The following is a 26,479-nucleotide window of genomic DNA, read 5'->3' as shown; positions in this document are numbered from 1 at the left end:
GTGATGCCTTCTGGCCCTTTTTGAACTGATCTTGGGAACATTTTTTTTGCAAGATTTCCTTGGAAATTTCAGCCTCAGATCCAGCGGGATTTGGCCCTACCCTGACACGCTCCTGCCTTGAAATACTCGGGGAGCAGCTTGAAGGGTTTTTCTTGTACTTTTTCATCCCTAAACCTTTCCAGGGCCCACACCTACTCACCCCATTCCAGATGGGTGCTGGTCCTCCCCTCACATCCCTCTGCAGCCCTTTTTCCCATCCCACAAGAGAAAACACCAAGTTTTGGGTGCTTATCCTGACGTGGAACTTCAAATAAATGAAATTTCATGGGTTTTTTTCAAAGCTGGAAAATTCTATAATTGTGTGGGGCACTGGCATTAATGTGTGGGAGCTGTGGGTGTGAAATGTGTTGATTTTAATACAAATTTCTGTCCTTTTCCTGAGAATTTGGAATATTAACACAGCCAGGAAAACAGAAATGTTAAAAAGGGAGGGAGAGGCAACCAGGAGAGCTCAGGGGGTGACAAGGCTGCTGAAACCTTTCAAATTTCTAATTTTAAAGTTGATTTTCTAACTTTAAGGTAAAGTCAATTTTTCTAAGTTAATTTGCTAATTTTAAATAGAATTTTAGCCTCAGGTCCAGCTGGATTTGGCCCTAAATGGGGTCACCCCATTCCTTTATATCCATCTTCAACCCTTTTTCCCATCCCACAAGAGAAAACACCAAGTTTCAGGTGTTTGGGTGCTCATCCTGATGCAGAACTTAAAACAAATGAAATTTAAAGGTTTTTTTCAAAGCTTGAAAATTCTATAATTGTGTGGGGCACTGGCATTAATTTTTAGGAGCTGTGGGTGTGAAATGTGTTGGATTTAATACAAAATATTCTCCTTTTCCTGAGGATTTTGGTTGTTAACACAGCAAGGAAAATATGAATATAAAGGAGGAAGGAGAGGCAACCAGGGGAGCTCAGGGGCTGAAAAGGCTGCTGAAACTTTTTAAGAAAATAGAATTTGGGCAGGATTTGGCCCTCCACTGACACAGCTCTGGCTTAAAAGCTGAATACTCAGGGAGCAGCTTGAAGGGTTTTTCTTGTACTTTTTCATCCCTAAACCTTTCCTAGGGACCACACCTACTCACCCCATTCTGGATTGGTGCTGGTCCTCCCCTCACATCCATCTGCAGCCCTTTTTCCCATCCCACAAGAGAAAACACCAAGTTTTGGGTGCTCATCCTGACGTGGAACTTCAAATAAATGAAATTTCATGGGTTTTTTTCAAAGCTGGAAAATTCTATAATTGTGTGGGGCACTGGCATTAATGTGTGGGAGCTGCGGGTGTGAAATATTTGGGGTTTAATCCAAAATATTGTTCTTTTTTGGAGAATTTTGAAAGTAACACAGCCAGGAAAAATAGAAGTGTAAAAGAAGCGGCAGGGAGAGGCAACGAGAACAACTCAGGGGCTCACAGGGCTGCTGGAGCTTTTTTAATCAAATATTTTGGCTATCACAAGAATTTTAATCACCCACTTAGGACAATTTGGGGGGTTTTTTTGTTGCCTGGAGCCTGTGGGGCTGGAGCAGGGCTGGCGAGCTCCTTGCCCCCCCCAGGCTCATCCAGCAGCAGAGGGTGCTCATGCACTGCTGTGCAAATCCTCCCTCTCCCTCAGCCATCTTAGGGAAATGTTTCCCTTCCCTGCAGTCTCCATTTTATGTTCCTGACGCAGAAAATAAAAAGGTCAGCGCGGGGGGGAGGGAGGATGGGCTGCGGGGGGTGCGGGGGGTGCTGGGGCACAGCTTGGCTGGGGTTTTCTGGGGGGCCAGGGTAGGATGTGGGGCTGGAGAGGGGAGGCAGTGAGGGGCTGGTACCCAGGGGGATGCAGGGAGAGGGGCTGCAGGGCACGACTGGGGAGGGGGGAGCTGAATTCCAGGGGAACTCCAGCTGAAATGCTGCTTGGAGCCCCCCCTGGCAGCCCCCAGGGCTGGGTGGTGCCCCCCTGCATCCCTCCCTGCACCCTCCCTGCCACAGGATGCTCCCGCTGCAGCGTTGCTTTTTTTAACCCCTGTCTCCACAGGAGGCTGAGCAGATCCCCCAGACTGCCTGGAAGCAGGATGGGAGCTTGGGATGGGAACTCGGGATCGAGATCGGGATGGGAACTCGGGATCGAGATCAGGATGGGAGCTCGGGATGGGAACTCGGGATCGAGATCAGGATGGGAGCTCGGGATGGGAACTCGGGATCCAGATCAGGATGGAGCACAGGATGGGAGCTCAGGATGGAGCTCAGGATGGAGCACAGGATGGGAGCTCAGGATGGAGCTCAGGATGGGAGCACGGGATGGGAGCTCAGGATGGGAGCTCAGGATGGAGCTCAGGATGGGAGCACAGGATGGGAGCTCAGGATGGAGCTCAGGATGGGAGCTCAGGATGGGAGCTCAGGATGGGAGCTCAGGATGGGAGCTCAGGATGGAGCTTAGGATGGGAGCACAGGATGGGAGCTCAGGATGGACCTTAGGATGGGAGCACAGGATGGGAGCTCAGGATGGAGCACAGGATGGAGCACAGGATGGAGCTCAGCTTCCAGCCCCTTGCCAGGCTCCCCAGCCCAGAGGGATTTTCCTGTTTCCATTGTTCAGGACACCGAAATCTGTCCTTGTTCTTTCTTTCCTTCCTGCCTGTGCACGTTCAGGAGGGGGAGGGGGTTGCCCCAGGTCCGTGACCAACAAATGCTGGCAGCAGCACCTTTCCCAGCTGCGTGGAGAGTCCCAGGAGAGCTGCCAGCATTGAGCAACTGTTGTCATCATCCCTGTTTGTGGGAGCCTTTTTTGGGTTACTCATCCCTGATCCTTTGTGCTGTGCACTGCTGGCGGGTGAGCAGACACTTCCCAATCCGGGATATGAAGCAATCCAGGGATCCAAACTGCTCCAGCTTCACTGATCCAACCAACCAGGGATGCTCAGAGATGGACTCAGGTGTCTGTGGTCCCCTCCTGGTCCCTGCCTCTCTATGCCCTGGGATGAGCACAGCACAGCTCTCCCTTCCCTGAGGGGTCTGTGAACTTCCAAAGGCTTCCTGGGGTTGTCTGTGTGTTTTCCAGGCTAAGGAGTGCAGGTTTGGGGTTTGGGGAGGGTTTTTTTGGTGGCATCTCATAGCTGAGAACCGAAGTGCTGGGCCCTCACCGTTGCAGGGATGTGCACAGAGATAATCGCTGGTGTCAGTACATCCCACAAACTTCCAACCAGCTGGAGCTGCCAGCTCCAAAACCTGCCCGAGGTGTGGATTAAATATTCCAAACTGGGTCCAAGTCCGTCAGCAAACTTGAACCAAAAGTCCCTGGGAGAGCTGATTTTCTCCGGTCTGTGCAGCTCCTCCATCAGAGCCAGGGAGGGGGGGGATCCCTGTGGGACCGTTCCCACTAATCTGTTCCTTCCACATAGCCAGTCCTGGTCGCCCTTGTGCCCATCCTACATCCAGTTTTATTCCCAAACTCTTTTACTCCTTTCCTAAAACCCCGATTTTGCAGCTCAGTGCAGCTTTTTGGACAGTTTTCACCCAGCTGCTGCGTCCCCTTCCCGCAGCCGCGCACGAGGATGCTCCTGGGGCGGAACACAAACATCACGGGAGCCGCTGCGGTTTCTGGGGACACTCACATCAGTCACAGCGACTTTTCCTTTAAATATCCCGAGCTAAATCTCCCTTTGTCTGCGATCTTGCGCCTGCCTGGATGAAAATAGGTCAGTGATTCCGTGCCGGAGCAGCCGGGCTGGCAGAGCGAGCGCTGGCCCCAGGCGCCAGCCCGGCTGCGAGGGAGGCACGGAGAGGCAGCGCAGCCATAGGCCGGCTCCGAGGGAGCGCTGCTCGCCCTCCCCTGCCTTGTTACCGGGCAGCAGCCGGCTCCGGGGCTGGGGAGGGGCAGCAGCAGCCCCGCTGGGGTTTCCGGGACGCTTTTCCCCCTTCCCGTGGTCAGGGTGTTCGGGTCCTGGCGTTTGTGGGCATCCGGGATAGGCACAGCCCCGACTCAGCCCGGGGTGAGGCACCAAGCCGGGGATGCCCTGCTCAGCCCTCCTGTGGTGTGGGGCGCAGGGAGTCGCAGGGAGGGTGGGAATCCTTTCCATGTGAGGGTGCCGGGAATGCTGGTGGGACCGTCCTTGCTCCCAGGGAAGGGGTGTCTGTGCCAGCCTGGCTCCTCTGTGACACAGAGGAGGGGCACTAACCAGGGCTGGAGACGTTTAGGGGCTGTGGTGATGTTGGGCATCTCTCGGTCGCTCTTCCAGCAGCAAACCTGCAAATGCTTTCCTGAAACACTTCGCCCCGTGCCATCCCATAAATCCCTCGGTTTTCAGTGCCTCACGCCGAGCTTGGATGTGTGGGTGGATTTGGTGGCTGTGTCAGGGTGGGTGTTGTGGGTATCACCGGTGCATTGATTTATGGCAGCAGGTCTCTTTAAGGAGCTTATCTCGCTAAGGACACCCGTGGATGGAGCCCCTCTCCTATGAGGGAAGGCTCAGAGAATTGGGATTGTTCAGCCTGGAAAAGAGAAGATTCCAGGGAGACCTCAGAGCCCTTCCAGTGCCTAAAGAGGCTCCAGGAGAGCTGCAGAGGGCCTGCAGTGACAGGACAAGGGGTCACGGTTTTAATTAAAAGAGGGGACATTCAGAGCAGATATTGGGAAGAAATCCTTCCCTGTGGGGGTGGGGAGGCCCTGAGCTTGCTCAGAGCAGCTGTGGCTGCCTCTGGATCCCTGGCAGTGTCCAAGGCCAGGCTGGACATTGGGGCTGGGAGCAGCCTGGGACAGTGGGAGGTGTCCCTGCCCGTGGCATTGGAATGGGATGATCCTTTAAGGCCCTTTCCAACCCAAACCATTGTGGGATTCTGTGACTTTTCCTCTGCATTTCCCTTGTCTAGAGTCACACAAAAGGTGACCAGCCTGGCTCACACACACAGATTTAACCTCAGAGTCTAGTACTTGTGCTAAACATCAACTACAGCAGGAAAAGTTCCTTTTTTGGGGTGTGGGGAAGGGGATAAATCGGAGAAAAGAGAAAAAAAGGCAAAGGGAAAACTCCCCAGTGGCCACCTGGGATGAGAAACAGCAGGAGTCTCCCTCGATAATCCCTTTCTCCAGAGCAGCAAGGACTCCCCCAGGTACTTCTCCTACTCTTTGAACTTCCCCATTGTCAAGCCCGAGGCTGGAAGTGTTGATTGGAGCAGGCTCTGATGAGGAGCAGATGCTGCAGCGCTAATTACCCGCTAAGCTCAGCGCTGCTCAGCCCCGGGTGATGTTTAGTGCTTGTTTTAATGACCCTCGTCCCTCATTGTTGTCGTCCGAGGGTCCTGGTGCGAGGTCAGAGCACAAAGAAAGGGCAGGAAAAGGGAGAGGAGCGCTGCCAGCAGTTGTAATTAACTCCTCTAATCGCTTCCCACCGCCACCCACAGCACGAGAGCGCTGGGCTGATTTGAGATAAGGTTTAGAGACCGCCAGGTTCGGGCACTGAGAGGGCTCAGGGTTAGTCTTAGGCCTGGATTTGTCAGCTCTCACCAGGAAAAAGACACTGGAAAATCTCTTCTGCCTGGTCTGCCTGCCCCACACCCTGTCTGGCAGCAGGGCCTTGATTTCCACCGTCTCCTTCCTCCTCCTGCTTCCCGGGAATGGATTTTAGTTCTCACCAGCCAGGGATGGATTTAAAATCTGCCCCAAAAAAAAAAAAGGAGATAAAAAGAAGGCTACCAGTGTCTTTCCAGTTCCCCTTGGGCTGCTGAACTCCAGCTTTGTTCCCTAAATTTCCAGATAAACAGATTCTACTCCTGTCGGGAAGGCAGCTTTATCATCACACTTTGATGTGGGGAGCATCTAGATGAGGGAATTTTGGACTTGATGGATTTTGAAGATCCAAGCAATATTTGTCTTTATATAGATCTCTGTGCTCTAGAAAAGCTCCGTTCCCTGCCCTTGTTCCCATTCAGAAGTGTGGTTGCTTGGCTTCACACCTCCATCCTGCTTTTTTTAAAGGCAGGAAAAAAGAAGAGCGAAAAGCTCCCTTTTTGTCTTCCCAAAATATCCTGAGAGGGTCTCAGTTGTCCTGGTTTTTTAACAGAAATCCTGGCTTGTCCACATTGGAGAAATCTGATGTTTGAAATGCTTTTGGGAAAAAATCCAATGGAAAAAGTCATTTTCTCCGGACACATTTAATTCAAAATAAAAAAAATAAAATGTTGGCTGTGCAAAGCCAGTAGGAAAATCTCCTCGTGATTTTTTTCTTCCCCTTCTGCAGTGCAAGAAGTCAAATCTAATTTGTCAGGTCTAAAAAGTCTCCTGCAGGAGAATTTAAGTTCTCCTGGTCCTGGTTAGCCTTGCTGGGGGATGATGAGGGAGAAGGGAGTGAGGTGGGAATGGGGAGAGCTGAGTCCTGACCCAGGGAATGGGCTCCCTCAAACCAAGACCTCACAGGAGAACCAGGGGAGTGGAAAATAAATCCAGTGTTGTTGCTAACACTGGAACAAGCCTTGAGAAGCACAGCCAGGATGGAATACCTTGGAAATGGCTGTTCCTGCAATTTTCTTTCCTTTAATTGATCCGAGCACTATTTTTACACGGCTCAGATGCACTCAGGGCTTAGAGGCTGCTCTCTGGAAGGAAGGATGATAATTGTGTCCTTGCTGATTCATTCAGCCCTGGCTGAGGATCTTTCTGGAAGCATCTCCTTTGCCCAGGTGAGTGAAACCTGTCCAGAGCTGGCAGCCTGAGATTCTCCTTCCCCCTCTTCAACTCCTGCATATCCTTAGAAATCCATTTCTGGCCCTGACAATGTACACTGAGGCCGAGGTCTTCTAAAGAGGGCAGGGTTAGGTCAGATTTTAGGAAGGAATTGTTCCCTGGGAGGGTGGGCAGGCCCTGGCACAGGGTGCCCAGAGCAGCTGGGGCTGCCCCTGGATCCCTGGCAGTGCCCAAGCTGGACACTGGGGCTTGGAGCAGCCTGGGATGGTGGGAGGTGTCCCTGCCCGTGGGATGGGATGGGTTTTGAGGTCCTTTTCAACCCAAGCCGTTCCATGATTCTGTGATTCTCCTTCCTAAAACCAGGCCCAAGGATGGGGTCTGAGTGTAGAACTGCTCTGAAGACAGAACGTGCCCGTTCAGAACATGCTCCTGTTGCTGTAACAAGCTGGGAAGCAGCACAAGAGCAGCTGTTTCTCACTAAGTGCCTGCTCCAGTCCCTTGGCCCTCCAGAAAGCAGAAGGTCTCTCTCAGCGAGCTGCTGCAGGACCTGGGCCACGGCCGTGCTCCGTGAGGCTCAGCTCGGGAAGCGTCTCTTGATCCCTGCTCAGACACGTCTTCCTGCCTCGTCCTCCTGCTGATTTCTGTGCTTGTCACCGTGCTGGGCTCTGCCTCAGGTCAGCAGGAGACAAATGGCTGATAGGTCTGGAGCCTGCGGGGCTGCAGGAGTCCTTTAATGCTTTCTGCATCTCATCCTACAGGCGGGAGCTGAGGATGGCAAGGAGAAGATCGGTGCCTGCCAGTGCTGGGCCTGCACAGCCCCTGCGCCTGCCACAGAGGGGTTGGGCTGGAAGGGACCTTTAAAGGCCTCTAGTCCCACCCCTGCCATGGGCAGGGACACCTTCCCCTATCCCAGCCTGGCCTTGGGCACTGCCAGGGATCCAGGGGCAGCCACAGCTGCTCTGGGCACCCTGTGCCAGGGCCTGCCCACCCTCCCAGGGAGGAATTCCTTCCCAATATCCCACCCATCCCTGCCCTCTGGCACTGGGAAGCCATTCCCTGTGTCCTGTCCCTCCATGCCTTGTCCCCAGTCCCTCTGCAGCTCTCCTGGAGCCCCTTTAGGTCCTGGAAGGGGCTCTGAGCTCTCCCTGGATCCTTCCCTTCTCCAGGTGAGCACCCCCAGTTCTCCCAGCCTGGCTCCAGAGCAGAGGGGCTCCAGCCCTTGGAGCATCCCCATGGCCTCCTCTGGGCTTTCTCCAGTAGCTCCAGGTCCTTCCTGCGCTGTGGCCCCCAGGGCTGGATGCAGGACTCCAGGTGGGGTCCCAGGAAGAACACCCAAATGATTTCCAGCACCTGCTGGCAAGGCTCCCAATACCTCCTGCACGCTCCTGTTTTCCTGATCCCATTTTTTTCCTGACCAGATTTCCTCGTGTCCATCTCCAAAAAGCACCGTCCTGGGATCAGAGGTGATCCCGGGAAAGGCGAGGTGTTGGCTGTGGATGGGGAGCAGGGAGCTGGATCTTGGCAGCTCCGAGCAAGGATGATTTTAGCTCCTTGCTGAGTCTGCAAAGGCCGAGGCTGCATCCCAAAGATGCTTTGCTTGAGCGGCTGCAGTGGAAGCTTTTTCCTGTTAAAGCTGTGGCTGTGCTGGACTGCACAGGGAGCGAATTACTGATGGGATAAGCGGATGCGATGCCTGGGAGGAAGGATACCTATTGTTCTGTCCTGGGATAAAAGGCTGCTCCTGCTGCTGAGTCAGTGGCCAGGGAGGAAGGAAAGCAGGAGGGAGGATGTGGAGTGCAGATGCATCCGTCCCTGAGGGGGTGAAATCCCTGCTGGACCCCTCACGGGGCCCCCAGTGCTCTGCTCGGCCTCACCTGCTCCAATACTGACATTCAGCTCGAAATCTCCTCCCAACACGCGGTAACCCCCCAGTAAATCCCAGTCCCCTCCCCTGTCCCAGGCTGCACCGGAGCTGGGCAGTCACTTCTCAGAGTGTTTTCCCTGTTCAAGCTCTCGGTCTTGAAACACCTTCAAGCAAATCCAAAGAAATCCCCTTTTTTGCTCACTTTGGAGACTGTTAAAGCATTCAGGTCTTCCCTGGTGTGCGTGTCCCAGACCACAACAGTGCAAAAAAAAGCATGGGGAGAGCCTTGGTGCTGCCTTGGTGCTGCCTTGGTGCTGCCTTGGTGTGTATTCATGCAGCAGAGAGCCCAAATCTGCCCGGGAAGCGCACAGGAGCATCAGTGTGATGAGCTCTGCCTGTGCTCTGAGCACACATACCCCATCCAGGGGCAGGAAGGACCACATTTCCCGGGAGATCTGCTGCTGAGGAATTGCCTGAAGCAGTTCATTATTTTGGGGGGGGTTGTTTGCCTGGATCTAAAGAGGGGGGATGAGCCACACTCCTGGCAGGGAGGTCAGAGGGGTTCTCAGAGGGTACATGTGGAGTGCTGGTGACTCCAGGGTAGAAGCTGCTCCTGCTTAGAGCAAATATTTTAGGAATGTCCTTCTCTATTTTTATGTCGTTTTGTTTTTCTTTCAGTGTCTGCTGAGAACTTGAAGAAAAGCTTAACCAGGACAAGAGGATGGATTTTGAATGTGCAGTGGAATACTCTGAACTTCCCAGCCGACAGAGGTAAGGTAAGAGTGACAAATCCGTGGGGGAAAATTGACAATATCCTCTTGCTTTTAAGGGGAAAAATGTTTCAAAGTGGATGTGAGCTGTGACAAAGGGAGGCCCTTTCCCCTTGCCCACCCTTCACACGGGAGGTGCAAGTGTCACCCCAGCACTGAGCAAATGAGGCTGGGCTCACCTTTGAGTCCCCTTGAGCTTCTCAGGGCCTCTCCACCCTCCCAGGGAAGAGTTTCTTCCCAATATCCACTTCCAACTGCCCTGCCATGAGCAAGGCCATCTTGAACTAGAGCAGATTTCTCAGGGCCCCACTGCTCAGCTCTGCCATGCTCCTCCCTCCCCCTTCCAAAGAGGATTTAACTCCTTTTGTGGGGTTTTCCCCCTCCCACCCACGGCAGCAGCTGCTTCTCCTTGTCCTGCAGAAGCCGCCATGGACAGTCAGGGAACACGATCTGCCCTGCAAAGCTGGTGAGGGAGGAGGCAGAGGAGAAGCACCGGCAGTGAGAGCAGCAGGGAGCAGCTGGTGGACATGGATGGGATGCAATTGGGTGTTCGGGGCAGCAGGAGCTCTGGGCTGGATGCAGAGAGAGCTAGGGATGAGGAGAGAGGTGCTCTGGAGCTGGATTCCCAGGGATGGAGCCTTGGGCCAGCACGAGGGGCATTATGCTGTTCTTTACTGGGAGAAACCTCAAAAGCAGCAATTTCAGGTTTGCCTGCAGAGCTCCACCTTTATCTGAGGGACCCCTCGCAGTAACCCGGGGATGTGCAAACCCTACTGAGCTACAGAGAAACCTCTCAAACCCCAGAGCCTCTCAAACCCTACTGAGCTACAGAGAAGCCTCTCAAACCCCAGAGCCTCTCAAACCCTACTGAGCTACAGAGAAGCCTCTCAAACCCCAGAGCCTCTCAAACCCTACTGAGCTACAGAGAAACCTCTCAAACCCCAGAGCCTCTCAAACCCTACTGAGCTACAGAGAAGCCTCTCAAACCCCAGAGCCTCTCAAACCCTACTGAGCTACAGAGAAACCTCTCAAACCCCAGAGCCTCTCAAACCCTACTGAGCTACAGGGAAGCCTCTCAAACCCCAGAGCCTCTCAAACCCTACTGAGCTACAGAGAAACCTCTCAAACCCCAGAGCCTCTCAAACCCTACTGAGCTACAGAGAAACCTCTCAAACCCCAGAGCCTCTCAACCCCGCAGCGATTTGCATCCCACCCCAAAGCCTGAGCACCCCTTCAGTGCTGCATTCCTGCCCTCCATCTCCTCCTGGATTTCCTGGGAAGCTCGGTGGGTGTTGGCAGCAGAGCTCTCCTCTCCCTTCCCAGGCCGTGGTGCTGTGCCAGAATCCTCTGTTCCAACCACACACGTTCCACATCGATCTCAAATGTGCTTTAAAAGGGAAGAGGGGGAGAGGCCATCAATATTCTCAGGAGCTTTCCCAGTGCTGTTGCCTGAGCCTGGGAATACCTGAAGGAGTGGAATGGCCTTGTGGGGTCGGCCCTATGGGATAATCTTGTGATGAGTGTGCAGCCCCAGGTGGCTCTTTCATCACCCCAACTGTGCCCTTACCTGTGGGTGAGTAAATCCTCCCCTGGCAGGTACTCCTGCCCCAAAGCTTTTGGGGAGCAGAGAGGCCCTGGTCTCCCTCCTGGCACATTTCCCCTTTCCTCCCTGGCTCCAGGCACGCTCAGGGGCACTGATGTAGGAGGAGCCCTGTCACTTTGTAACGAAGCAGCCATTTCCATCCCCTTTTTGCAGCATTACCCATGAAGTCAGGATGTTACTGAGTGGAGGTTTGGAAGCCTCCTGAGCCTGCAGCCACCACAGGCACAGACCTGCACCGCTGACCCCTCCCAGCAGTTGTGGTTGGTCTGAAATCAGCCTTCTGCTCGGCCCAGGGGATTAATGTGACTCTGCACGTCCCCTGCTGTCCCCACAGCGTGGGCCTTCTCCCTCTGCCTGCTCCCTGCTACCAGATGCATTCTTTGCTTCCAACATATGGCCTCAATTACTGTCCCTCTCCCTTGATTTCCTGCCTCTCTGGGTTTCCTGAAACTCATCCCCTCCTCCTGGCAGCTTCAACTCCTGCAGTGAGATGCTTTGCAAGCTCTCACATTCCTCCCTCCCTCCCTCCTGCTGCTTTGCTGCCTCTGACGAGGGGGTCCTGACCCAGAGCGGGCACTGATGAGGCTCAGACCCCCCGGTGCTGTCACCGAGCCCAGGAGCCCCAAGGGCCTGGCTCGCCACAGCAGAACTGCCCAGCCCAGGCTCCAGCGGGGCTTTGTCCCAGCTCCTCTGGACAGAGATCCCCACCCTCCCTCAGCATCCATCCTACATCACCCCTGTAGTTTTCAGCCGACTGCTTCATTTGCAAGGCTCAGGCTTCTTTTTATTCCCACCCCCTCCTGAGGCTGGGGGCTTTCCAAGCCTCTGCCCTTTGAAAGGGGCATCAAACAGCTCTGGGTTTCCCCTGGGTGCTGTTTGGCCTCTTTCCCTGGCATTTACCCCTGCAGCAAAGCCGTGTCCCCATGGCTCCTGCCTCTCCAAGCTTCGGAGGAGGGGAAGGGCCCCTTCCCGCTGCAGGGGGGAGCCCCCGGCCCTGCAGCATTGGGGTGCTGGAAATCCTAAGGAATCTGAGCTGATTCAGGGCGCAGGGGGAGGTGGAAATGGTTAAATCCCACAAACGAAGCAGTTAATGATTCCCAGCCCCTCGATGGCATGTTCCAGGTTTTGGAAGGGGGTCTGGCCAGCAGCTGTGCCAGCGATTGTAGCTCCAAAAGAGCATTTTCTTTCTGTGTCAGCTTTCATCCCCGGCCCCTCTGCATTCCCCTGGTGCCTGCAGATGCCAGAGTTTCCAGGGCTCCTGCTGCTACAATTCCTGCTGCTTTTCCCTCCCATCCCAGCCCTGGAGTTGTGTGATGGGGAGAGGGGTGAGGAAGGCTCCGTGTTCGTTTCCTGTCCCATCCATCCCAAAGCGTAGGAGAGGCTTTTTCCCAGGACAAAAATGACTCGGCAGCGTTTGGGAACAGCAGGAAAAGCTGAGGAGCTGCCCCTCTGAAAGCAGGAGTGCAGCAGAGCAATTTGGGATGCAACTGGGGATAGCAACATCTACAGCTGAGCAGTACCACAGCCACGTTCAGCTGCAGCAGCCCTACCGTACAATAGGGTTTATATATTGTGTATATATGACTTTTATAGATATTAAATATTAAATATTGTGCAATAAGCTGTGTTCTAATAAGGCTGGACACTGATTTCTGATTTTCCTACCCACAGCAGGAACACACTGGTCGAGCGATGCCATCAGGAGCATCACTGGTGGAGTCACCATCCCTGGAAGTGTTCAAAAAGTGTGGATGTGGCACCTGAGGACGTGGTTTAGAGGTGAACACAGCTGTGAATTTGATGATATTTAAGGTCTTTTCCAACCTTAACGATTCTGTGATCCCCTGAAACGTGTGGCACCTCCCTAAATTCCTCCTCACCTTCTCCCGATGCCTCTTCCTGTTGCAGGCAGCGGTGGAAGCACGGAGAAGGAAAACCCCAAATTTCTGAAATCAAGTGTAAAGGGTGATTAGAAATCCTTGAGTGCACGAAAGCTGGAGGGGAGTGGGTGAAGCACAGAGGTGAGGATCCAGGTCACAACATCCTTCCTCACCCTTCCACACCCCTTGAGTGGTTTGGGAAGAGCTCGTTCCAAAGTTCCCACAGGGCCACTCCCCTGTCTCATCCTCAGTGATCCTTCAGAGTCCCCCAGACACCCCAAGCAGCTGGATCAGTGTAAGACCTTCAAAAGCCCTAATAGGTGCCAATCTCTCCAACCTGCCCTCAGAACTCTGAGCCCCGGCCCCGGGGCTGAATTTGAACTGGTTTGCTCTGAGAGGAGCGTCCCCGCCAGCCCAAACCCCAGCACTGAGTGCTGTGTCCCTCCCAGGACACCCCAAGGCTCCGGGGACTCGGAGGTGCAAACCGGCACCCTCAGCCCTTCCAGCCCCCCTTCGCTAGCCCCAAAGCCGGCTCTGGTAGCCAGGTTCGTGTCCCCATGCCGGTGCTGCCCTGCGCTGTGTTTTTGGGGTGCCGGCTCGGGGCCGTGGGGCCGCGCCGGGGGTGCCGGCAGGTGGCAGCCTGGGCAGGCGGCACGGGCAGCCTCTCGCAGATGTTTAATGGGATTTCAGAGCTCTGGGATTCATCGGGAGCTGTTGTCACGGAAACGGAGATCTGCGAGAGCCCGGGCGCTCGGCGTTAACCCCCTCGGTGCCGGGGAGGATGTGCCGGGGGGGGAGCGATCCGTGTCTGGAGCTCCCAGCCTCCACCTGCTTTGCAGGGTCAGCTGTTTTATTTAGGATTGGGGTTCTCATTGCCTCTTAACATCCGCCTCTGTGCTGCTGCAGCACAAGGCTGAGCCCCGCTGCTCCAGGACGGGTGTCCTGTCTCCTGCCTGGGTGTCCTGGTCCTCTCCTTTTCAAGTTTGGGAGGTTCCCACACAAAAGAGCTGGACCAGCAGGTGAGATTTGGGGGGGGGATATCCTACTAATGCCCGCTCCCAGCACATCCCCCCCCACTCGGCACCTCCTCTGGGGCTGGGGCTGGACAGGAGAGGGCACCAGAGCTGCGCTGCCACTGGGGTGGTGGCCGCGCATGTGTCACCCCCGCACGTGGCTCCCCCCGGGGTGACACCCCTGGCCCTGGGGAGGACGAGCAGCTGCGGCCGGGGCTAATCTCCTTAGGGCCTGAGCGGCAGCACGGCAGTGAAAGGGAGATTAGGGGGCAGGGGGGCTTTGGCAGCCCGGGATGCTCGTTGGAGAAGCAAAAGGAGACAACTGGGCCAAGCAGAGACCCTGGGGGGGATGAGGGGAGCAGCCAGAGAGGCCTCAGTGGGCAGCAAATAACCCAACAGAGCTGGGGGCTCGGAGGAAGGGAAGGGCTTTAGGAACATGCCCAAAACTCCTTGTGGAGCATCCCCCACCTCCTTCTCCCCAGGAGGAAGGTGTTGCCAGCCAGTCTGGGCCCTGATCCATTCCCTCCCATCCAGAGGGGGGAGTTGGATGACTTCCCACCCAGCCCCCCCCCCCCCCCCCCATCTTACCCAAGGGCATGAAAACATTCCTGGAAGCATATCCAGAATGGAAACCCACTGGACTTTACCCCGTGCCTGAGACATGGAGGAGCAGGACGCGGAATATTTGCTGGACAAATGATATGAATGATATCAATGGAATATTTGCTGTCCTTTCCCATGGTTTGATAGGGAAAAGATGCCGTTTCCTGGAGCAGGGCAGGGCATGAGGCTGCTGCTCACAAAGGCTCCGTGAGGGAGTCCAGAGGCTGGGCTCCATTCCCTCCTCCTGCCACGCTGGTGTCACAGCGCCTGTGTTTTCCTTGCCCGTGGCTAACGGGGCCGGAGCAATGGATTTTTGGCAGGAAGTTTTGCGGTCCCGCCAGGGCAGGGGAGGGTGGCAGGGTAGGAGGTGCTCACTGAGCTGTGCTGCCGCTCTCCTTCTTCCCACTTGGGAGCTCCAGGGCTGGAAGGGATGGAAAAACGCGGTACCTGCTCCTACTACTTGGTGTTTGTTCCTTCCTCTCAGCTGTCAAGGAAACCATGGCATGGGCCACATACCCGGCTGGGATTGCTGCGGTTGCTGACGTGTTCTGTCCTTTTAATCCGGATCCAAAATAGCTTCTCCACCCCTCCATTTGTGCTGGCTTACAGAGCACCTTCCCCGGTGCCATCGTCTGTTCTGCCGCCCGGGAATGAGGCCCAGAATGCCGAAGTTTTTCTTAGAATCATAAAATCATGGAATAGTTTGGATTGAAAGGGACATTTAAAGGTCGTCTGGTTCCAGCCCTTGCCATGGGCAGGGACACCTTCCCCTAGACCAGGATAGAAGAGTGGGGGAGGAAGATCTCTCAACCAGGCATTTGGAAAGAGAAATCCAGAGCAGAGATGTAGAAGCGGTGAAGCTACAACTTTTCTCTCTCAAATGTGGGAGGAGGAGGAAGGTCAGGAGAAGCATGGAGAGAAGTCTCCAAAGTTTCCACAGCCTGTGCTGGCAGTGGGATTTTCGCTCATCTTTTACATGCAGAAAAGAGCAGGGATTTAAAGGAACATTGAGGGGCTGGGGCATGTCCAGGGAAGGGAACAGAACTGGGAAGGGGCTGGAGAGCCCCAGGAGCGGCTGAGGGAGCTGGGAAAGGGGCTCAGCCTGGAGCAAAGGAGGCTCAGGGGGGATCTTGTGGCTCTGCACAAGTCCCTGACAGGAGGGGGCAGCCGGGGGGGTCTGGCTCTGCTCCCAGGGAACAGGGACAGGAGGAGTGGGAACGGCCTCAAGCTGGGCCAGGGGAGGCTCAGGTTGAATATTGGGAAAATTTCTTCACTGGAAGGGTGGTCAAGCCCTGGAACAGACTGCCCAGGGCAGGGGTGAAGTCACCATCCCTGGCAGCATCCAAAAGCCACGTGGATGTGGCACTGGGCACACGGGGCAGTGATGAACACAGCAGGGCTGGGGGAATGGTTGGACTCCATGATCTCAGAGGCTTTTCCAACCTAAACAATTCCATGATTGTAACGGGCTGGTCTGCATTTCGGCCTCAGTGGGTTCCAAGGTTAATCTGTGGTTGGCACAGCCTCGCTGACCCATCAGACCTCAGGAGACCCTGTGTGGCCGATGTGTCCTGGTGCTGTGACATGTGGGGTGTCCCCGTCCCTCCTCCCTACGAGATCAGCAGCAGTCCGAGAGCTGTAGGTACATATGGCCCCAGCACCACGTGTGTGCCCAAATGCCACCTCCTCAGCTGGTGGTGACAGCGTTCCCTGTGTCCCACTGACCTCTCCCTGAGTGGTTTCACCCTCCAGCTCTTTCCCAGAGGATCACTGTGCGCTGGGATCACAGGGGATCAAAACTCCGAGGGGACACTGATGGCCGTCACAGCCGCTCCAGACCCAACTTCCCTTGGAGGGGGAGGATTTCCCCTTCCACAGCTGCAACAACAAGGGGCCCTGACTCACTGTCTGCAGGGTGCAGGGGGCACTAGGGCTCCACTTACTCCTCACGGGGTGTAGGAGCCAGGGCAGGGAGTCCCAGACTCACGAGTCTGAGCTCTGCCTGTCCCCACGGGATTTTCTTCTCCTGACCCTTGGGTTTTCCCTTTTCCTGCTCTTTTCAGAGGGTGATTTCAGGGCAGGGTGGCATCTGTGTGGTCTTGTCGTGGCTGAACCCCGGTGAGCAGCTAAACACCACCAGCTGCTCAGTGACCGAACACCTGCCAAGGGGAAGTGAGGAATTAATTCCTTATTTTGCTTTGTTTGCAGGCTCAGCTCTTGTTACCTATTAAACCACCTTTATCTCAACCCTCACCCTTCCAGTTCTGCCCCCATCCTGCTGTGTGGGTCAGAGCTGCCCACTGGGGTTAACCCACCCCAGCTCCCAGGCCTGTGCTGGTTCTGGCCTTGCTCTGTGTGTTTGCAGAGGATCCTGCAGGAGCCAGTGCTTCCCTGAGGCCTCCTCCCCATGGACCTCCTGTCTGACGCTTTGTGGAGCTCTCCCGGTGGGATTCTCCTGCAGTTGTCAGGACATTTCTCCATCCCCTGTCACGGCTGCCAAGGCAGGCAGGAGGGGCTCAGTGGGTGAGCCTTGTCAGCTCTGATCTCAGATTCCCTTCCTGCCCAGGCAGCTGAGCCCATTCAGCCACCAGCAGCTCCATCCCCAGACCGGGAAGGAACGGGAAAAGCCGCAGGGCTGCTGCTTGAAGGAGCTGTTGTGGGGGAGTGAGGTCAGGGAGGGGGAAAAGCTGCAGCACCATGGAGGGAGGACCACGGCAGGGCACTCACACAAGGGCTCAGTGTCCTCAGTGCCTGTCCTCCCCCCAGAGCTGCGCCGGATGATTCGGGACTGGGTTGTGGTTGAAGTGACTCAACCGGTGTCCTTTGCTGTCACCTCGACGTCACAGCTCTGCCATCTGCTCCCCAGCACACGGGGAAGTGAAGGCAGAAAATCGATCCCAAATCCATCAGTACCGGTCCAGGCAGCGCAGGGAGAGAGAAGGGGCTGAGCTGGGCTGGATGTGGGGGGACTCTGGTTTCTCGAACCAGAAATGGGTGCAGAGATCAGACAGGTTACCCCTCATCCCGATGCCCAGGCCCTTCCCTGCTTCGTGGGAGAGGAGATGGTGATGTTCATCTCTAACCCCAAACGGAGCCAGGGGAGCAAGGCAGGTTGGAGCTTTGCCAGTCACAAAATCATGCTGGGACAAAAATCTGTGTGTTGTAGGTAGAGGCAGCAATTTCTGAGTCTTCCTGAAATGTTTTGTCGGTCCTGTCCAAAGCCACTGTGATCTCAGAGCAGATCTGCTGGGGATGAGAAAAAATGGGTTCTTTGGGCAGGGGGTTCCAGCCCATAATGGTCAAGCCATAAATACTCTTTGCCTAAAATAAATATTCAGCTCTTCAGCATCTCCGGTGTTTTCCTGTCCTGCTGGTGCTGGCATGTTGATAAAGCCCACCTGGATCTCCAAAGGGGTCTCTTGCAGTCTCCTAAAGAAGCTGACTTCCCGTGGGAAGAGAGGGGAGGTTCCTGCATGGCTTCAAGCTGCTGTTTAACCAGCTAAAAGGCCAGAAACAAAGGACATCAGGCAGGCTGGGAGGAGTAGGAATATTTCTGACAATATTTCAGTAGGGAAAAAACAAAAGACTGATCATGAAGGGATGCAGGGGGACCTCACCTGGATGCCTGGGGGCTTAGAGGGCCAACGATGCTCCAAGGGCTGGGAGAGCTCTGAGCCCCTTCCAGGGCCTAAAGGGGCTCCAGGAGAGCTGGAGAGGGACTGGGGACAAGGCATGGAGGGACAGGACACAGGGAATGGCTTCCCAGTGCCAGAGGGCAGGGATGGATGGGAGATTGGGAAGGAATTGTTCCCTGGGAGGGTGGGCAGGCCCTGGCACAGGGTGCCCAGAGCAGCTGGGGCTGCCCCTGGATCCCTGGCAGTGTCCAAGGCCAGGCTGGATGGGGCTTGGAGCAGCCTGGGACAGTGGGAGGTGTCCCAGCCCATGGCAGGGCTGGAACGAGATGATTTTTAAGGTCCCTTTCACCATTCTGTGATTTTATGATCTCAAGAGGATTTTCCTGCCCTGGATGCTTTTCCCCTTTAACTCCACGGACAGAGCGATGCTCCAAGCTGACAATTTCCAGCTGGAGCAAAACATGGGTGTGGGGAGTGTCCGGGTAATGTCTGCAGTAGTTAAAACCTCAAAGCCCCCTCTGAGATCTAGAAACCCCTGGGAAAATAGAGAAGAGGAAGGAAAAGCAAGCACAGCAGCGGCTTTTTTTCCCTTTGTTTTAATTGAGCTGTGCTGCCTGCAGCTCTGGCTCTGCTGCCTGAGGAGGGACCCCATGAGCCGGATCAGGTGCGGAGGGAGGCAGCGAAGGGAACGGGGTAGCCCCGGAGCTGCTTAATTCGGGAAAGGGACTTGGAGGAGGCGTCGGAAATGATAAACTGGAGGTGTTTGTGTCCCCGTTGTAAGTAAGAGCTTGAATGAAGCTGGGAGGGGCAGGTTTAAATGCCGAGCTGCCACTCCACAACCCTCCCCTGCACAGGATGTTGCGGATCCTTACGGTTTGTCCGGGTTAAAAAAAGCAGTGGAATACATTTCTGGAATAAAAAGGTGGGAGGATGTGAGAAAATTCACCGCTTGAGAAAGATGAGAGCGTCGGTGGGGGCGGGAGGGAGTAATTGGGAGCTGCAGGGAGCGGAGGGGAAGGGAGGAGGGCAGGAGCAGTCTGCCGGGTTCAGGCTGTGGTGGGCAGGGGGTTAGCTGGGGGCAGAGACGGGCTGTGGGAGGAGGATGGCTCTGCCCGGGGGAGCAAGAAGCTGCTGCTGAAATTTCGGGCTCAGGAGAGGGATTTGGGAGCGTGGGAGAGCAAGGCCCGGGGGGAGAAGCGGCTGCTGGCTCAGAGGAGGGTTTGCAGAGGCAGGAGGACAAGCGGTGCATTGAGTGCCGGCTCCTGCTTTCTTTCAGGCCCGTCCAGCTCTGCTCCAGCCCAGCTGGCAGCTGGGGGGGACCCCCTCACCCCCCTCCTTCCTTCAGCCCGAGGGGCTCAGCGCACAAAGCCTGGCAGCTCTGAATGCTCCCTGTGTTGTCTGCGCTCACCAAATGCTCCATCTCCTCCGCTGCTGCCAGACCCCCAGGGGCTGGGACCCATCAGCAGCACCCACACAGGGCCCAGCGCCAAAAAATACCCACCGCGAGCAGGGGACATCTCGGAAGGGGGAGGGAGCCGGAGATGTCCGGGTTTGAGGCCGCTGGTCCCCTCCCAGCCCGGCCCGGTGCGTGACCCGCGTGTGTCACACGGGGCACAGCTCCTGTCTGAGCCATCTCCTGTGCACACCCCACGTTTCTGTGGCTTCGCCGGGTTTTGGGGCTGAGGACCGGCCCAGAAGTGACATCTCCTGCCCGCTGTGCCACGGTTCCCTGTGGGGCTGTGGCTGGGAGCGGGGCAGGGGAGGCAAAGGCATCAAGGAGGAGCGAGGGGGATTTTCAGGGATGCTCCAGCGCATGGAGATGGCGAGAGAGAGGTGCTCGGTTTGTGGTTGTTATTTAGCAGTCTCCAAAAGGCTTTTAAATCCTACAGCTTCTCCCTGCACAGTTCCGTGTGCCGGCTTTTGGAGGAGGGGATGCCTCAGGAGCTGGGGAGGACAGCACGGGAAGGTTTTCAGCCCTGAAAGAGTTAAATCCTCACGCCCGCAGCGCCTGGGCAATAACTCTGCAGCTTCACATCCCTGAGCAGGTCCCCTCCCTTCTGCCGCCTCCTCCCAATCGTAAAAATGCATCTTGCGAGGCAGCGCCGGCCCCGTGGCCCGGGCAGTGCCACACTCACCCCGTGCCCTCGGCCACCCCGTGCCCCGGGCCGGCTGGCGCTCGGCAGCTGCTCTAATTCGGGGTTCCTGCCTCGGGCGTGGCGTCATGAGCTGGATGAGCTCAGGCTTTAAGCTACAAAGGCTTCTTAAGGGGAGCCCCTGTCTGGGTCTGGTTATTGGGACACCAGCGCCGGGAGGCGATGCTGGGCTTAACGGGATAAGGGCAAAGTGTGGAGCGTGGGGGGGTTGGGGGGGCTGTAATCCTCTGCCAGCACAGCCCTGTGGGAGCCTGGGGGCAGCATCCTCCATCACAGCCGCTGTCCTCTCCCCTGGGATGCGCAGGGAATGCACGGGATGCGTTCCTCAGAAGGAGGTGGTGTCTGGAGCTCTGGAGCCCCGTTTGGGTCACAGCGCTGCTCATTGAGAGCTCCGGGGTTCTCTGGGGTTGGGCTGAAAACGGGGGGAAGCCTGAACCCTGAATGTGGAGCACTTTGCAGCCCTGACCCCGTGGTGGGAGTGTCTGGACTCCCCGGTGACCCCGGTGTCCCCAGGCCCGGTGGCTCCTCCAGCCCAGCCAGCCCCTGAGGGAAGTCTGAGCTGGATGAGCTTCTCCACTTCTCCCCCTGTTTTTACCATCCCCTTGTTTTCAGAACCAGCAAAGCCAGTGAGGTGACAAGAGATGGAGCATCCCTGAAGAGACAACAGAGACCATCAGCTGCTCCAGCTGGACACTGATCCTGGAAGAAGGCAGAAAGCTGCTGGACCCGCAAGAGCTTTCAGTAAGTAAAATAAAGTTTCACTCTGGGACCTGTGCATGGTTGTGAATGATAATTTATTTTCCTTCTGGCTCTTGGGGCCGTTTCTGGCCAGTTTTGTGCTGGTTTAGCTCTCCTGTCCCATCTTGGGTCTGTCCCTGCTGACAGCTGAAGGGTCAAAGGCTTCAGCCAAGGGGAGAACATCGTCTGTGGTTCTGGTGGTGGAGCAGACTGGGCAGAAAGGCAGGGACAGAGTAAAGCCACAGCCCTCCCTACACAGAACTCAGTGCTGGGGTGATAACCAGGGACCCCAGGTCTGGTCTTGCAGGGTTCTGGCTCCTGATGGAGTTAACAGTGGCTCTGTTATGGCTCTGCCCCAGCCTCTGCCTTACATGTTTGGAGTTCTTTTCTTGTTCTAATTGAACATATTTATAACAGCGAGGTAATGGAGTGATCCATAACAGCCCAGCATGACCTGGGACTGGCACAGAGCCTGGCTGCTGTCACACCCCTGCAGAGGAGGCAGGCTGATCCCAGCCCGGGTAAGAGCTGGGGTGTTGGGAAGGTGGAGAAGGAAATGGGGTGACGGGAATGCTCTTGGAGAGAAGGCATTGGCACCCTCTGGTCTGGGAGAGCACCCCAGGCAGACTGAGCCAGCATGGGTGTGGGGACGTGGCTGTGGCCACCCCTTCCTGCAGGAACCTCTGCACACCAGAGCTCTACTGGGAGCACTGGTCCCTCCTGGGGTCACCCCGAGCCTCTGAAGCTTTTCGTTTTAATGCACTTTTCATAGAATCACAGAAAAGTTTGGGGGAGGGGCCTTAAATCTCATCTTGTCCCAACCCCCTCCATGGGCAGGGACACCTCCCACTAGAGCAGATTGCTCCGAGCTTTTATGTCCAATAACAGAAAGAGCTCGATAGCAAAAATAATTCCATTTTTCGTAGCATTTGGGGCATTCCTGGGGCTCGTTATCGCAGCACGCGTTGCGAGCACTAACAAAAAGCTGAGCGAGCCGAGGACAGCGCTTCCCCTGCTCCAGGTCAGCCCCTCCCGGCAGCGGCTGCTCTTTGTGCGGGGCCCGGTGCCCGCTCCGAGCGCGCTCCCTCTGCCATCCCAGGTGCTGCGGATCCAGCGGAGCGTGAACCGCTCGGAACAGCGAGCGAGGAGGGAGGAGGTGGCGGCGTTCCTGCACACGGGAGCTCTGTGCTGGAAAAAAAGGGAGAGAAACGCTGATTTTAGAGGGGAGAAGTTGCTCCGGTTCGGCCTCTGGCCACAGCCCAGGGACTCCCCACACTCAAAGCTGGGTGAAGCGCGGCTCCCCCGTTGCTGAGGGGTGTGGGATGGAGGACTGGACACACGGCTTGACCCCTTCCCATCCCATCAGGAAGGGGGAAGGGAGTCAAGAAGGGCAGGTAGGACAATTAAGGCTTGGTCCCGCTGCCTTCCCAGCACCCGGGGTGTGAGAGGGCTCCTTGTAGGGCTGAGAGCTGTGCCACCCTCATGTCAGGGTGCCAGTGCTGGTCAGGAGCTGCCAAATGCTCTGGAAAGCTTCAAAATGAGAGAGAAATTGGGATATGTATGCTGAATCTGGGCCAGCCTGGAGTCCTGCCTGGGAGTTTGTATTTCCTTGTACCAGCTCCCCTTTTTCCATGGCTTTGCAGCTGTGGGAAAGGGATGCTCTGGGAGCACGGTGTGATCTTGAGAGTTTTATCTACAAAAGATGCAGAAATAAACATGATTTTTGGTACCAAAAAAATGTGATTTTTTTTCTCCATATCCTAACTTTGCTGGTGCAGAGCTGAACCTGGAGCCTTGTGGCACTGAGCTGCGGGGAGCTCATCCAGGCTGGAAGGGGCAGCTGAGGAGCTGGAGCAGCATCACAGCTGTGGTGGGCTGGCCACTGCCACCACATCCCTGGAGAAGGCCGGAAATCCTGTTTCCTGCTCCAAAAATCCACCGTGGCACACCAGGTGTGGTAACTCAGAGCCCAGACACAGGCTCTGGGGCATGGAGGTGTCCCCGCTGCCCAAATGTCACCAGGGCTGAAGGCCAGGTGGGTGGGAAGTGGGGAGGGCAGGACACTTGGCACGATGGATATTCCCCAGGGATAAACCAGCAGAGCCCTGGTCACACTGGTCAAGCCTTTTTGTCCCCGAGGGTGTGCACACCTGTGTGACAGCTCTGTGACAGCAGTGTCCCTCCTGGTGACCCCCGGAGTCACACGAGGAGCCCCAGCCCAGCCACCGGCTGAGTTTAGAGGTCAAAGCAGCCAGAACTGGGCCAGGCTGCCGCTCCCTGCTGCTCTGCTGGGATGAAGGACACCTTCTCCCAGATGGCCACTTTGGCAGGACAAGTGTTCCTCCACGTGGCCCTGGCTTGGTGGCACAGGAGGGGTTTGTCCTTGGGACGGGTTCTTCCCAGGGGCTGGAGCCGAGGGCACAGGAACATCCCAGCCCAGGCTGTGCTCCTGCTCCTGGGGCCGAGTGCTCCTTGCAGCAGCTGTTCTGCTGCCCAGGTCCTGCTGGCACCTCATGCTGGGTGCTCCAAGGGGTGTCCAAACCCTGCTGTGGCCAGCCCCGGAGCCCTCCTGCCCGCCCATGCTGCCTTTACCCCCTGCCCGTGGTGGGGAGCAGCCCCATCCCCCCTCCCTGCCACCAGCAGAGCCACCAGCCAGGTCTGTGTCCCAAAATGTCCCTGCCTCTTCCCCAGCCCCCTTTCCTCTCCGAGGGGTCCCTGTTGCTGCAGAGGTGTGGGATGGAGCCAGCTGGACAGCACTGGCTCCACGAGGCTTTCAGGAGTGGATCCCCACAGGGACACACAGGGACAGCTGGGATAATTTAAAAACCAGGGCAGGGACCTGATTATTGCCCTAGTTTGCATCAAATCTCAGTTTGGGTTTTTTTAGCAGCCTTTTGATGAGCTCGTCAATGACAAGTTGCTAATTGAGGAGTGGGAGGCCCACAGTGTCCTGTGAAAACGGGGGAGAAAAAAAGCCAGGATAAAATAATTGTTTAAACCTGGCACTGGGCCTGACTGTGGGGACCAGGGGGATGGAGGGAAGTCAGGCTGGGGTGGCCTCGGAGAGACCACGGGGTGATGCTCAGTGAGAGGGTGGGGACACCCCAAATCTCTGCAGGGCCTGGGAGAGACCCTGTGAGCTTCAGCAGGGAATGCCCCATCACCCTGGGGTGCTGCAGCAGGGCAGGAGGACGCTTTTGGTCTCTAACAACATCAGGCACCCACCAGCACCGTGCAGAGCTCCAGGCTCCACGTTTTTTTTATTCCACACCCCCCCCCGATATATTCACTGATTTATAAATTCCCTACACGTACTGCTGGGCTAACAAGTGCACTTTAAAGCACAAGCTAAAACACGAGGTAAAAAAGGATGGGGGAGAGATGAAAAAACCACTGTTTTAAAATAGTTTTGAAGTTATTAATGGCACAAAACACATTTTTTTCCTGCACCCCAGTGGATTATCTCTTGCACCCCACTGTGGGGTTGAAGGGAGCCAACCCGACCCCATCCCCTGGCACCCGTGAACCCCTTCCCTATTTCCCCTCTTCCCCTGCAGCAGACACTGCCCTGCACAAAGCAGCTTTGTCTCCCTCTTCCTGTCCCTCTGCTCCCATCTGGCCGCTGTCCCTCCCTGGCGCCCGTCCCATCTCGTTCTGCAGCACAAGGACCTTCCTCCTCCATTTATCTGGGGGAGTCCCAGCCCCTCCTTGCAGCTCATGGGGCCCCCCCAGTCTGGAGGTGATGGGGAGCATGGCAGGGTCCCCACTGCCCAGCCCTGGGGAGCAGCGGTGCAGGTGCCACCGAAGCGAGGGGCGGGCAGGGCTCCCCGAAGCCCTCTGGAGCTGGGGTGTCTTGGGGGGCTCCTTTCCTCCTGCACCACTTGGCTGCACTGGCCACTCTCCCTTCCCTGTGCCAGCCAGGCTGTGTCACTGGGCTTCATGCAAGAGGGCTTCCCTCAAACCCCAAATCAAATCCCACATGTCGTGAGCCCTGTGGGAGAGGAGGGGAGGTTCCCAGGACGTGTCTCTGCTCCCCCAGCCCAAAACTGGCAGCAGCTTCCGAACCGTGGCCAGCAGGATGTGCTGGGCTCCGTGTCACCCACATCCCTGTCCCCCGTGAGAGGAACACACCCTGTCATAGGTTAGCAAGCATAGTCCCGGAAGGGATATCCTTGCTAAGGGGTGCTTACAGCTTCCTCTGGGACCTGACAGAACCTATCAGTGGCCAGTTTGAATATGGACAATTCTCTAAGCCACTTAAAGTTGTGACCGCCTCTGTGATCCACACTTAAGAATAGACAAACTCCCCCACAGCTCTCTCTCGTTTCCGGCGCTGGGACAGGTGGCTGCAGGCCCCGTGCAGGGGCTAGCAGGCCCGGCCAGGCCCTGCTTGGGCCAGGCTGGGCCGGGCCACGGCCAGCCTGGAGCCATGGGCCTGTTCCAGCCATGGAACCATGGAACCCCCCCCCACTGCCTTGCCGTGGGCAGCCGGAGTGGCTCGGAACCCCCCCTCCACTGCGGCCAAGATTTCAGCAAAGCAGCACCGATGTCCCGATGTCCGGCACAGGTCAGTGACCAACTGCGATAAGCCACATTCCAGCTGCAAGGCCGAGGTGAGATTAACCCTTTTATTGCTGTGAAGAGCTGAAAACCTGAGGGAAGAGAGAGAGGAGATGCTAAAAGCTGAAAGTCTGTTGTGAAGCTATGATATATCAGAGTATCCTGTTGTAATTTCATGAAGATATGGGGGGTGGAGTGTTCAACTCGTGAGCAATAGGCAGATGCTGCCGCAGCTGTAATTTCATGAGAAGTTTGGACAGAGAGAGATGAACCAGATGAACCAGATGAGGACTTTTGCTCCAAAGAGGAAAGGAGAAAAACCTCAATTCCTAGAGATGCTCCCAGAGATAGTCTTGAAGATAAGAAAGACCCTTTGCTCCCAGGGAAGGAGAAGGGCCTCTGGTTTTTGTTTCTGAATGGCTCAACCTTAAAATTGTACCCCAAAAAAACTTCAAGAGTGGACCCTCAAAAGCAGTTGTGGGAAAAGCTGCAAGTCGGGGGAAGGGACTCACATGTGAGCAGAGAGACTCCTCTTCCTGAATGGACTGAACAATATTTGGAAGTGGGCGGCTGTCTCGGTGTGATACTGTTTTCATAGCACGAGCAAGAAGAGACTTCTCTTTCTAAATGGACTGAACAAGGTTATTATGGAAGTGATAAACAGACTGAGCATCTTAAGGGTTGTCTTTACATTGTCAGTGGGAGAAGGGAGGAAGGTGGGGGGAGGAGGAGAGTTCTGAAGGTGGTATAATTTTTTTTTCTTTTCTTCTTTTAGGTCTGTTAATAAACTTCTTTATATTCATTCAAGTTGGTGCCTGCTTTGCATTTCTCCTAATTCTTATCTCACAGAAGATAAACAGTAATGAGTGTTTTAGACCAAACCACTACACTAAATTGGTGTTTCTGCCCGGTTACAAACCCAACCCGCGACACACCCCAACACAGATCCA

General features: G+C 55.8%; 1 long non-coding RNA gene across 2 annotated transcripts in view; it reads left to right on the top strand.

The window, feature by feature from the left end:
* LOC138118421 (uncharacterized) overlaps positions 1-22,690 on the top strand; it is a 32,168-nt gene extending 9,478 nt beyond the window's left edge. The window contains exons 4-8 of one of the 2 annotated variants that reach the window (XR_011155121.1): positions 9,253-9,350; positions 12,619-12,726; positions 20,844-20,972; positions 21,387-21,490; positions 22,069-22,690. This is a non-coding gene — a long non-coding RNA (uncharacterized lncRNA). Of the gene's footprint in view, positions 1-9,252; positions 9,351-12,618; positions 12,727-18,524; positions 18,743-20,843; positions 20,973-21,386; positions 21,491-22,068 lie in introns of those variants that run through there. The other variant, XR_011155122.1, reaches the window with a different exon arrangement.
* The last annotated feature ends 3,789 nt before the right edge of the window (positions 22,691-26,479 follow it).

Source organism: Aphelocoma coerulescens, chromosome 13 (assembly GCF_041296385.1).
Source record: "Aphelocoma coerulescens isolate FSJ_1873_10779 chromosome 13, UR_Acoe_1.0, whole genome shotgun sequence".
NCBI lineage: Eukaryota > Metazoa > Chordata > Aves > Passeriformes > Corvidae > Aphelocoma > Aphelocoma coerulescens.
The sequence above is the reverse complement of the archived record's forward strand: the minus strand, read 5'-3'. Positions and strand labels throughout refer to the sequence as shown.